The sequence below is a fragment of the Pleurodeles waltl genome, chromosome 4_1 (genome assembly GCF_031143425.1).
Source record: "Pleurodeles waltl isolate 20211129_DDA chromosome 4_1, aPleWal1.hap1.20221129, whole genome shotgun sequence".
NCBI lineage: Eukaryota > Metazoa > Chordata > Amphibia > Caudata > Salamandridae > Pleurodeles > Pleurodeles waltl.
Window position 1 is genome coordinate 213,624,958 of NC_090442.1, and position 10,648 is coordinate 213,635,605.

Here is a 10,648-nt window from a genome sequence, read left to right on the forward strand (position 1 = left end):
GCAGTAAATGATCCAGCCATTGAAATCTTTTAGATTTAGGACCAGTTGGGAACCGCCGCCCTTCTTTTCTACCAGAAAAATCGGACTGAGGAAACCGTGAGGATGAGAGGCCACCAAGGCCCCTTTGGCTAGAAGAGTTGTGACTTCCAATGAGATTAACTCCCGATCTAGTAGGGAAAAAAACATTTCAGAAGGAGATAACCTCTGAACAGGGGAATCGTAAAATTCCAGTTTGAAACCCTGGATAGACTCCAGGACCCAGGGGTCCTGAGTGATCTTTTGCCAGTTGTGAACAAACAAAGCTGTCCTACCCCCCAGAATCACTTCTGAAAACGAAATAAGTCTCACCTGTAGTATTGGGCTCCTGATAGGTGGTGTAGGATCCCTTAGACTTTCCTCTCAGGAATCGATTGTGACCTCCACATGACGTGGTGGGGTAGAAGGTGGAGGAGGAATCCTTATATCCCCCTCTGAGGAGTTGGTAGGAACCTCGTGGGGGGCCTTGATAATAATTGCGGCCGAAGGCTCACCCTCTGTAGAGTCCGGCCCGGGAAAAAAAGTGGGTGAACAACCTTTTTTATGGAGCCCTGGGCCTTGTCAAGGTTGGCATAAGTGGAGGAGAACTTCGAAAGGTCCTTGAGAAAAGGAGATCCAAAAAGCAGTCCCTATGCCAAAGGACCTGATTCAGACAAGGCCTGACAGTCAGTTTGGGATCCAGCTTGATTAAAATGGAGCACTGACGCTCACTAGAGATGGAGCAGTTTGCATTTCCCAAAAAGCACAAGGCTCTCTGGGCCCAACCAACCAGAACTTCTGGGTTAACAGGGGTACCTGATGCCTTAGCCTGAAAACCCAGCTCCAAGATCTTAGAGAGCCTGAGACATCCAAGAGTTTGTCCTGGCAACCTCGCCAGGCACAATCAATGCCCTTTTTAGGGTCTTTGAAAAAATTCTTAAGATAGGTTACCAGGGTGGAATCTATCCCCGGAATCTCAGTAACCTTTGAGGGAAAATCAGGTCTAGGACATTCAGATCTATGCGGAGACCTGACATCTTTGTCGAAACAATGGTGAATGTGTGCCTGAACGTACTCGGCCACCTCCGAAAGGTGGAGTCCAGGAGGAAGATCTAGGGTGGACAATATCTTCCAGTTCAAAAGTGAGTACTTTGAGAGGATGAGAAGACGCTTGAGTGTGCCGAGATTTGGCTTTTCGTTTACAAGGCGGAGAATCAGAGTCCTTATCCGGGTTGTTAGAGGAAGAAGAAGAATCTGAATCCTCCTTACTCTCATCTCTTAGATGAAGCGACTGTGAGGATGAAGAACCGTGCTCCTTAGTCAAGGGTTGTACAAGTTGTTCAAAATCAGCTTGGTGAGGGTTTGCAACAGAACTTGAGCCGGAAGGATCTTGTGAAAACGACAGCTCTTCCTGGCTGCTAGAATGTGGGACCCAGTCCTGCTGCTCAGTGAAACCCAATAAGTGATGCTTATTCGGCTGGATAGCTTAGTCTAAGGCCACGTTGACAGTGTGCCGAACACCAGCATCGAGGGTATAGACAGGTCTTGCTAAAATGACCCCACAGAGTCATCATAAAAGGTACCTTCCCCAGCTTCTCCTTCATAACCATCCATGTTGTAAAGTATCAGTTCACAAATGTGAGAATTTTTTAAATGTGCAAAGGAACTGCCAATAGGAACTTCAAATGAAGTGGGGAGGAAAGCTGACAACTTCAAAGCAGGCTAATATGCTCAGGGAGGGCCCCAAGCCAGTAGTAAAGTGTGGAGGGTGGTCTGCTTAAAATAGAGAAAATTCCACTAATAAAGTGGCATTCCAGCAAGGCAAAGCCAAATAATAATTATTACAGCCCAATACCAACAGCCAATCGGCTGTATGACGCAGAGCTATGTGAAAACCTGCAGGAGGCAAATACACACATCTCCCTTGTGTTCAAGGCCCCAGGGTAATGAGTCAGAATCAAACGCGCATGCGCGCAAAGCTAGCTCATAAAAAATAGAAAGAGGACAGCACATCAAGCAAGATGCGTTATCCTCGCTCTCCTCTCTCCCGCTCCACTAATTAATTAAAGGCGAGGGTTTCCTGAAGGAGGAAAACGCTCCCACCAAGGACGCGCGAAACAAACGCGCGAGAAGGATCGGTGGCGTCTGATCGTGACAGCAACAATATGGAAAATGAAACAGAAGCGTGGTGCGGGCGAGCGCCTATGGAATTACAAAAACGGGCGAACGCAATGTACATCCTGCACCAAAAACATTCAAATATAGATAAGAGACACTTAACTGGCTGCGAAGCAGCAAAGAAATAGGAGGTGTTATAGCCCTAAGGTGTTTATATAGGGCTAAGCTCTATGGTAGTCATGTGATACTGTGTCATGGGAAGTGATGTTTTGTTTTGTTTTCTGATTAGCTGCTAAAAATTAAAGGCATGGAAAGAGAAGCATAAACAAAGTCTCCGGTCCTGACATAGAATTAAAATATCAATATACCTCTAGTGATTAATGTTCCTGCTAGAGAGAGAGATGGGAGTTTTGTCCAGCAGCAGCTTTGACTCGCCATAAAGTAGCGTTGAGGGTTAATATGCCTGCTGCAAAGAACAGAACTATGGGGGTTATTACAACTTTGGAGGAGGTGTTAATCCGTCCCAAATGTGACGGATATATCACCAGCCGTATTACAAGTTCCATAGGATATAATGGACTTGTAATACGGCTGGTGGTATATCCGTCACTTTACCGTCACTTTTGGGACGGATTAACACCTCCTCCAAAGTTGTAATAACCTCCTATATGTTTTGTGGCTAGCTGATTGAATGAATAAAGCCAGCCTTTACAAGCGCTCTAAATCAAATGAATGGATGTGAAAGAGAGGATATGGAGACATGAGGGGCACTTTTGTCAGGCGGTAGTGAGTAAATCGAAGGAGGTGGTCATGGGGTGGGGGCGCCAAAAAAAACTGTTGCACAGTGGCGCCACCGGCGCTAAAGCCAGGACTGTGGACACCATTAGCGGATAAGGTAGTGAAAAAACAGTGGCCCACATTCGCAAAGCTGGGCAGTTTTGAACTTGTAAAGGCACTTTCTAAAGGTGTCCTTCAAATTATGTGAGGCTGCACGCATTTGTACTTGCTGCAGGCAGCGTTTGTGGCTTTATCAGGGAAATCAACAGTGCAAGTCGTCTCACTAGACCATAAAACTGGTGCACAGAGACACTCAGACCAACAATTCTGGCACGGGCAGAATGCCTTGCAGGCAGTTCGGCCCTGACAGACATTGTAAATAAACCAGGTAAGCTCCAAGTGATATAAAGTGGAATTCCATGCTATAAGTAGGATACAAGGGAACATGGGCGTAGGAAGTGTGGGGGACGCGGGGGATATGTCCCCCCCAGATTTTGGAGTGGGGGGGACACGGGGGACAAGGGTGGGGGGGACGAGGGGACAGAAGAATTTTCCCTTCTCCTGTAATTCGCAGGGCCATTAGTGCATGAAAGCGCTACCTATATGGCCCTGCACTTGACCTGTGACCTGCCTCCAGGACACTTGCCCTCTGACCTTTTGTTGTGCTGCAGCACACAAGGGATTCCTTCTCACCTTGCCCCACAGCCCCCTGCAGTCTGCACTTCTGAGAACAAAGGGAGAGGAGAGGCCCTTTGTTGATTGCTGTGTGCATCCGTCCCTCCTGAGCCCGACCCTTCCGGTCCCTTGAAGATCGAACCCTGAAGACAGCAGCAAGATGTGAGAAGGTAAGGAGGTTTGGGTAATTAAATAAACTATTGCTAAGTAACTCCCTTTCTTTTTAAATCCAGTGCTGTGTTGCAGAGTATCTCCCTTTCTAAAAACAGTGTTGTTGAGTTACTGTGAGATATGAGCAGGGCAGGCTTTAGTGCGCGGGTGGCACCCTGTGCGCCAGTGTTTGTTAGGGCTCCCCTTTCTGTCGCGCCTCTCACTCTCTTCTCTCCTCTGTCTCCAGCTTGCCTGCCCCAGTGCTAATTATTGTCCCCTAAGTTGACATCCTGCCCCCCCCAACAGTTCGGTCCCCTGTCTCTCCCTCAGCCTTCCTGGTATTTGTGAAAGCCCGCTCTGAAGGGCAAGGGCTGTCTGTAAATCTCATTTCCTGCCAATGGCCTGTGGATGCGAAGCCAGCACTGTGGCAGCTCACAGGCTTTACAGGACTTCACAGGCTATGGTGGAACAGAGCCTGGCACTGCTGGATAGACAGCAGAGAGACCAGCACACAGCATGGGTCCCAGGAAGAACCAGATGGCCTAAGAGATGGACAGGGCAAGGTAAGGCAGCTAGGGCGATGTAACCGGTGCTGCCGCACTGGGTGCTGACTTAGGATGGGGGTGCTATGTTTGCAAGTATATTGTGACTTTAAAAGCACCTGCTGGATGTTCCTTGCCACCAACAGTTTTCAGGCAACAATAAAAATCTTAAAATAATTCCGGTGATTAATGGTCATTCTGGAGAGAGACTGAAGTTTTGTCTAGTGGAAGTTTTGACTCATCATAACGTACAGGGTTACTATGCCTGCTACAAAGGCCGTCTACATGCAGATCACAAAGTGTATATAATGTGAATAGGTCAGTGGGTTTCTGATTTTGTCAGATGCAGAAAAGTACCCTCTTTTTGGCATGGTTACCCCACTTGTTGTCAGTATGTTTTGACTGTGTTCACTGGGATCCTGCTAACCAGGACCCCAGTGCTCTCTCCCATTAAATTTGGTTGCTTGGACCACACACACCCCCCACTTGGCATACTGGTGCCCCTTATAAGTCCCTAGTATATGGTACCCAGGGCATTGGGGGATCATGGGTTCCCATGGGCTGCAGCATTTATTATGTATTATGCCACCCATAGGAGCCCATGTAAACTGTGTCTGCAGGTCTGCCATTGCAGCCTGCGTGAAAAGGTGCATGCACCCTCTCACTTCAGGCCACTGCACCAGGTCACTGTAAGTCACCCCTATGGTAGGCCCTCCTAGCCCAGAGGGCTGGGTGCAAGTACCTGTGTGTGAGGGCACCTCTGCAGGAGCAGAGGTGCCCCCACGAACTCCAGCTCCATTTTCCTGGACCTCGTGAGTGCGGGGACGCCATTTTACGCTTGTACTGGACATAGGTCACTACCTATGTCCAGCTACATAATGGTAACTCCGAACCTGGGCATGTTTGGTAACAAACATGTCAGAATCATACCCCAATACTATTGTCAGTATTGATTGTATGATTCCACGCACTTTGGGGGCTCCTTAGAGGATCCCCAGCATTGCTCCTACCAGCTTTATGGGGTCTTCCGAACAGCTCACGCTGCTGCCACCCCTCAGACAGATTTCTGCCCTCCTTCTGCTGCTTGAGCAGCTCATGCCCAGGAAGGCAGAACAAAGGATTTCCTTTGGAAGAGGGAGGCAACACCCTCTCCGTTACAAGGCTTGGGAGGGGTAGCCTCGCCAAGCTACTAGTATGCTCTGAAGGGCACATTTGGTGCCCTCCTTGCATAAACCAGTCTGTACCAGTTCAGGGACCTCAGCCCCTAGTCTGGCGTGAAACTGGACAATGGAAATGGCGTAACCACTCCCCTGTCCATCACCACCCCAGGGGTGGTGCCCAGAGCTCCTCCAGGTGGCCACTTGATTCTTCCATCTTGAATCTAAGGTTGGCAGAGGCCTCTGTGAGAATCTGAGTGGCCAGGTCAGGGAGGTGACATCACAGCCCCCTCCTAGGTGGTCACCCGGCTGGGTGACCAATCCCCCTTTCTGGGTTATTTTGGGTTTCCCTCTTGGGTGGGTCCTCAGATTTGACGTGCAAGATTCCAGCAGGACTCCTCTGCAACGTTTACTTTGACTTCTGGCCACTGGAACCGCAACTGGACTTCACAGGAACCTACAATCTGCAGCTCCAGCGACGACTTTGCCACGCAACATTGTTTCTCCGACTCCTTCCAGCAACTGCAACATTTGCCCAGCTGTGCTTCCTCTGAGGGCAGCAAGTCTTCAGTCTGCATGAGAAGAAAGAAGGAAAATTCCTTGAAGTGAAGGAGTCACTTATCTGCATCCGCAGGCACCAACTGCAACAAAAACCGGCTGCGTGGATCTCCTCTCCTCTCCTCCTGAGCTGCGTGGATCCTGCATCAGGGGTGGTAGTCTGGAGTGGTCTCCTTGGTCCTCTCTACCAGCTGCCCAACTTTGAAGTAGGTAGGTCCTTGCCTTCCCATGCAGGACTGTACCCCCATGCACTGCATCTCTTGCAGCTACCCCCGGCACTCTTCTCTGTGAAGCACAGCCCTCAATGTGCTTCGCCTGTGAAGTGGGACCTCTCTTCAGGTGTGCTGTGGGCCTCTCTACAGCTCCTGGGCTCCTTGCCTGTAGGTCTTCTGTGGGGGCTGTCTCTCCTCCACCAGACTCTCTGCCTTGCTGATGGTCACCTGAGACTCCCCTCCATGGGTTGAGTCCCCCTGGACCTTGCTGGTCCCCGGTAGCTCCACTTTTCTCCTACTGCGACATTTGCTTTTGCCAAGGCTTGTTGGTGGGTTTTCCACACCACAGACTGACTGCAATTCTTCATCTGGCGTGGGACGTCGACTGCATCACCTAGGAACTCTTCATCTGCTCCAGTGCTGCATTGCTGACCATCTTCGTCTCCCCGTCGACCAACTCCTGCATCCACAGATGGGTGGGTAGTGGCTCCTGCCACGACCGGACCATCCTACGTAAACTGGACTTGGTGCCCTTCTTTTCCAGGTCTTACTCTTCCAGGATTCACCTCTAGTTTCTTGCAGTCTTGTCTGCGTTTTGCAATATCCTTCTCTGAAGTCCTTTTGGTGGGTCAGGGAAAAAACTGTAACTTACCTCTTTTCTCCTGGTCTCTGGGGGGCACTCTGGTACTTACCTTTGGGGTTTCCTAGTTCCTCCAGCTCCCCTCTACCAATTCCACTTCCTTGGGTGGGGACCCGGCTTTCGCATTTCACTTTCTTAGTATATGGTCTGGTCCCCTCTAGGCCTTCAGTATTGCCTATTTCTTTTCACTGTTTTCTATTGCTTTTTATGCCAACTTCTGATTGTTGCTGTACATATGATAGTGTGCTACTTACATCCTATTGGAGTATTGCCTATCTAGTGTTTTAGTGTTTGTGTTACTCTAATAAGGAACCTTTATTTTAGCAACACGTGTTTCTTTCATGTGTGTAAGTGCTGTGTGACTACAGTGGTATTGCATGAGCTTTGCATGTCTCCTAGGTAAGTCTTGGCTGCTTATCCACAGCTACCTCTAGAGAGCCCTGGCTTCTAGACACTGCCTACACCTCACTAATAAGGGGATACCTGGACCTGGTATAAGGTGATAATACCATAGGTACCCACCACACACCAGGCCAGCTTTCTACACCAGAGAGCTCCTTTTTTGTCCCCTGCAATTTATAAATGAAAACTGAATATAGAACAGTGAGCAATGAACTCATCAAAGAGCTGCATGCAAACATCAAGGTATAGATTAGAGCGTCATGACTTCCCCCCACTTTTTGATTAACTTAATGTTGCAAAACAAGTTGATTTGAGTGCAGTTCTTATTATTAAAGAGAGCCCCCAACCATGGTGTTATGTTTTAAATTCTGAGTTTGCGCTTCTCCAGATAAAGCACTCTGAAACTATACCTGCTACCAGTATGGATGACCTGTGACACCTACACCTTGTAGTCCTCTGTCTTATGTAACATTTCATATACACTGATTTACACATATATGATGATTGTCTCTGCGTAATGTCTGTGTGATGTAAAGTGCTTTGACACCCTAGACTGGTATGAGGGATGAATGATAGAACAACACATGGGTATATCGTGCATGCCTTAACATCGCGGTCTCAACAATGACCGTGTCTTTACTACGCATGCCTTTACAACGAATTTCATTGTAAAAGCATGTTTGGTAAAAGAACATGCGTGGTAAATTCTCCCTACCCTGCCCCCTTACACCTGATACCATACTCCACCTATCCAAGCACTTAAAACTGCCCCTGCCCTGAGCCCTAAAACCCCCTGCCCTGAGCCCTAAAAGTAACCCTGCCCTGTCCTAAAAACTACCCCGACCCCCACTCTGAACCCTAAAACCTACCCTGAACTGCTCTAAAAACTACCTTGATGTCCCTGCCCCCACCCTGAACCCTAAAACCTACCCCGCTCTGTACTAAATACTACATGACCCCCACCCTGTACCCTAAAACCTACCCCACACTGTCCTAAAACTACTTGAACTCCATGCACTCCTCCTGACCCCTAAAACCTACCCCACCTTGTCCTAAAAACTACCCCGACCCTACCCTGCCCTAAAAATGACCCCAACCTCCCACTCTAAACCCGGCCACAGCCCTACTTACCTCTCTCTCCTCTGCTTCTTCCTGTTCCACCCGGACAGCTAGACCGCTATCTATGCTGTAACCACGCATATGTGTGGTAAAGATATGTGTGGTAAAGGCATGTGTGCTAGACCCATATTTGTGGTAATGGCAGCATGGTCAATGCATTGCATTGCATTGATTGCGTTGTAAGGGATATTTCCCGGTATGAGTGGTGCTATAAAACTAATGAAATGCATCTGAGAGAGAGTGGTGATGGATAGTAGTGAGGGAATCCGTGGCAGAGGTGGTCAATGGGGGGCACCAACAAACAATGTCGCACAGGGCGCCACCAGCACTAAGGACGGCCCTATCAGACAGCACAGCAGTTCACAGGAAGGCGGCAGCACAGAGACTGCCACATGACAGTCAGACAAGGACCTAGCAGCAATCATAGGGCTTACTGGCCTTCACAGGCAGGCGGGGGGGGGGGGCAGAGACTGACACAGCCAGACTAGAAAGAAAGCTCCCAACAGGCAGCACAGTGCATGGCAGGCAGCACAGGAATCGGCAGGCAGCACAGGAATCGGCAGGAAGCACTGTGCCCAGCAGGCAGTACAGGCCTCTTAGGACTTCACACAGGCGAACAGCATTACAGAGCCTATAGCTGCCTAACAGGCAGCAAAGGGCCCAGCAGACAGGGAATTGCAGGCCACACAGGACTCGAGTGGAAGCGACCGTCTTCCCCATCTCCCCCCACCACGACAACCCTTCTGGGTGCAAACTTTGTGCAGGGGGCCCACCTCAAGGTTGTCCCTGTCCCCCCCAGAAATTTAGTGTCTCCTACGCCCCTGCAAGGGAATATTACTATTTTTCTGGGTCTGCGGGGAAAGTGATGTATGAGCTGCCATAGTTAAATCATGATAATTTAAGTACCAACAAATAGCAGTTTCTAGTGATTATTACACAAGCCCATTCGTTTTGTAAAAACCGTCGTGAGACATCTCTTTTTTTTTTTAAACAACGTTAAGTCCCGCGGCAGACGTTTAGCGCTTAGAGGTATCTTTGGTTACAAAGCGCGCTACAGAACGCTCCTCCCCCATCTCTTCTGGTCAGCGTTCAAAATAAATCCTCAAATACCAAGATATCTGTGTCTCGATCTCAGAGCCCCAGCCCGCCAGACATCAGTTCAAGTTCTCACCCTGGCGGGTCTCTGCATGCGGGTGCCTGGCCTCGGTGCCGGTGGCCGGGGATAGACGCCTGGCGAGTGCCCCTTCGTTGCTTCTTGCCACAGACCGGTGGTTGCCGTTGGAAGTTATTAAACAAACCGAGCCCGAGCAGTCTCCATGGGGACGGGTTCTGAGTTCAGCTTCCGGTGTCGATGACTGACGGACATAAACAAGCTGGTGGCGTGGGTCCTCCCCGGACAGAGAGACTCCCTCCCATGGAGCAAGGATAGAGACAGCGAAGCCTAGAAGGCAGTGCAGCACTTTGGCGCTTGTGTTGCACCGACGCACAGTTTTTGACTGGATACCTCAGATTCAACTTAAGGGATATAACTTGGTCTAAGTAAAATATTAAGGGAACCCTATCAGAAAAAAAGTTGACCTCAGTTTGAGATGACCAGGCGTCCCTGGTTTGCCAGGAGAGCCTCAGCAAATCAGTACATTTAGTAGGTTCCACTTTTTTAGATAGTTTGATTGAACACATAGGGAGGTAAAAGCGTTCATGTGTTCTAGGTCAGACTTAGTTGGCGACCACTAGCAGAAAGCAATTTAGTTAATACACATGCTTTTGTTCAAAGCTGCTCTGAATTCGCGTCATTGTCTGTTTTAGATGCTGTCAGTTATGTCATACTTTGACACTCTGGCATGCGACATAGTAGTTCCACTTCTGTGTTTGTGGAATGTCTCAATTTTTGGTATTGAAAATCCCAGATTCATAATTCAACAGCTACTCCTTAATTAATACCAGCTCTCATAACCTTTCACATTAGAATCAATGACCCAGGAAATTCCAATATATTTAATGGAGCACAGGAGAGACAGAAAATACAGAAGACTGTCAATAGGGCTAGGCGAAAATTTTAATAAAAAACCTGTCAAAATCCACATTTAGGTTCATCCATCTTGAGAACCAAATTTAGTTTTAACAAAGCTCCAATATGAGTTCTGTAATCGAATGTGAGAAAAGAGAACATAATTGTGATCAGCAGACGCACATCCTCCTGTTTTAGGGGTGGCCAAACATTACTAGACGGCATAACAAGATCCAAGCAGATGGTTTAGGTAAACCACAGACTGGCAGCTAACC

At 48.6% G+C, this 10,648-nt stretch overlaps 1 protein-coding gene across 2 annotated transcripts in view; it reads right to left on the reverse strand.

Moving 5' to 3' along the window:
- TEX52 (testis expressed 52) overlaps positions 1–9,754 on the reverse strand; it is a 65,126-nt gene extending 55,372 nt beyond the window's left edge. For both annotated transcript variants that reach the window (XR_011202242.1, XM_069228160.1), the window contains exon 1: positions 9,537–9,754. The gene's annotated coding sequence lies outside the window, so the exon portion shown is untranslated. The remainder of the gene's footprint in view (positions 1–9,536) is intronic.
- Positions 9,755–10,648: the final 894 nt, after the last annotated feature.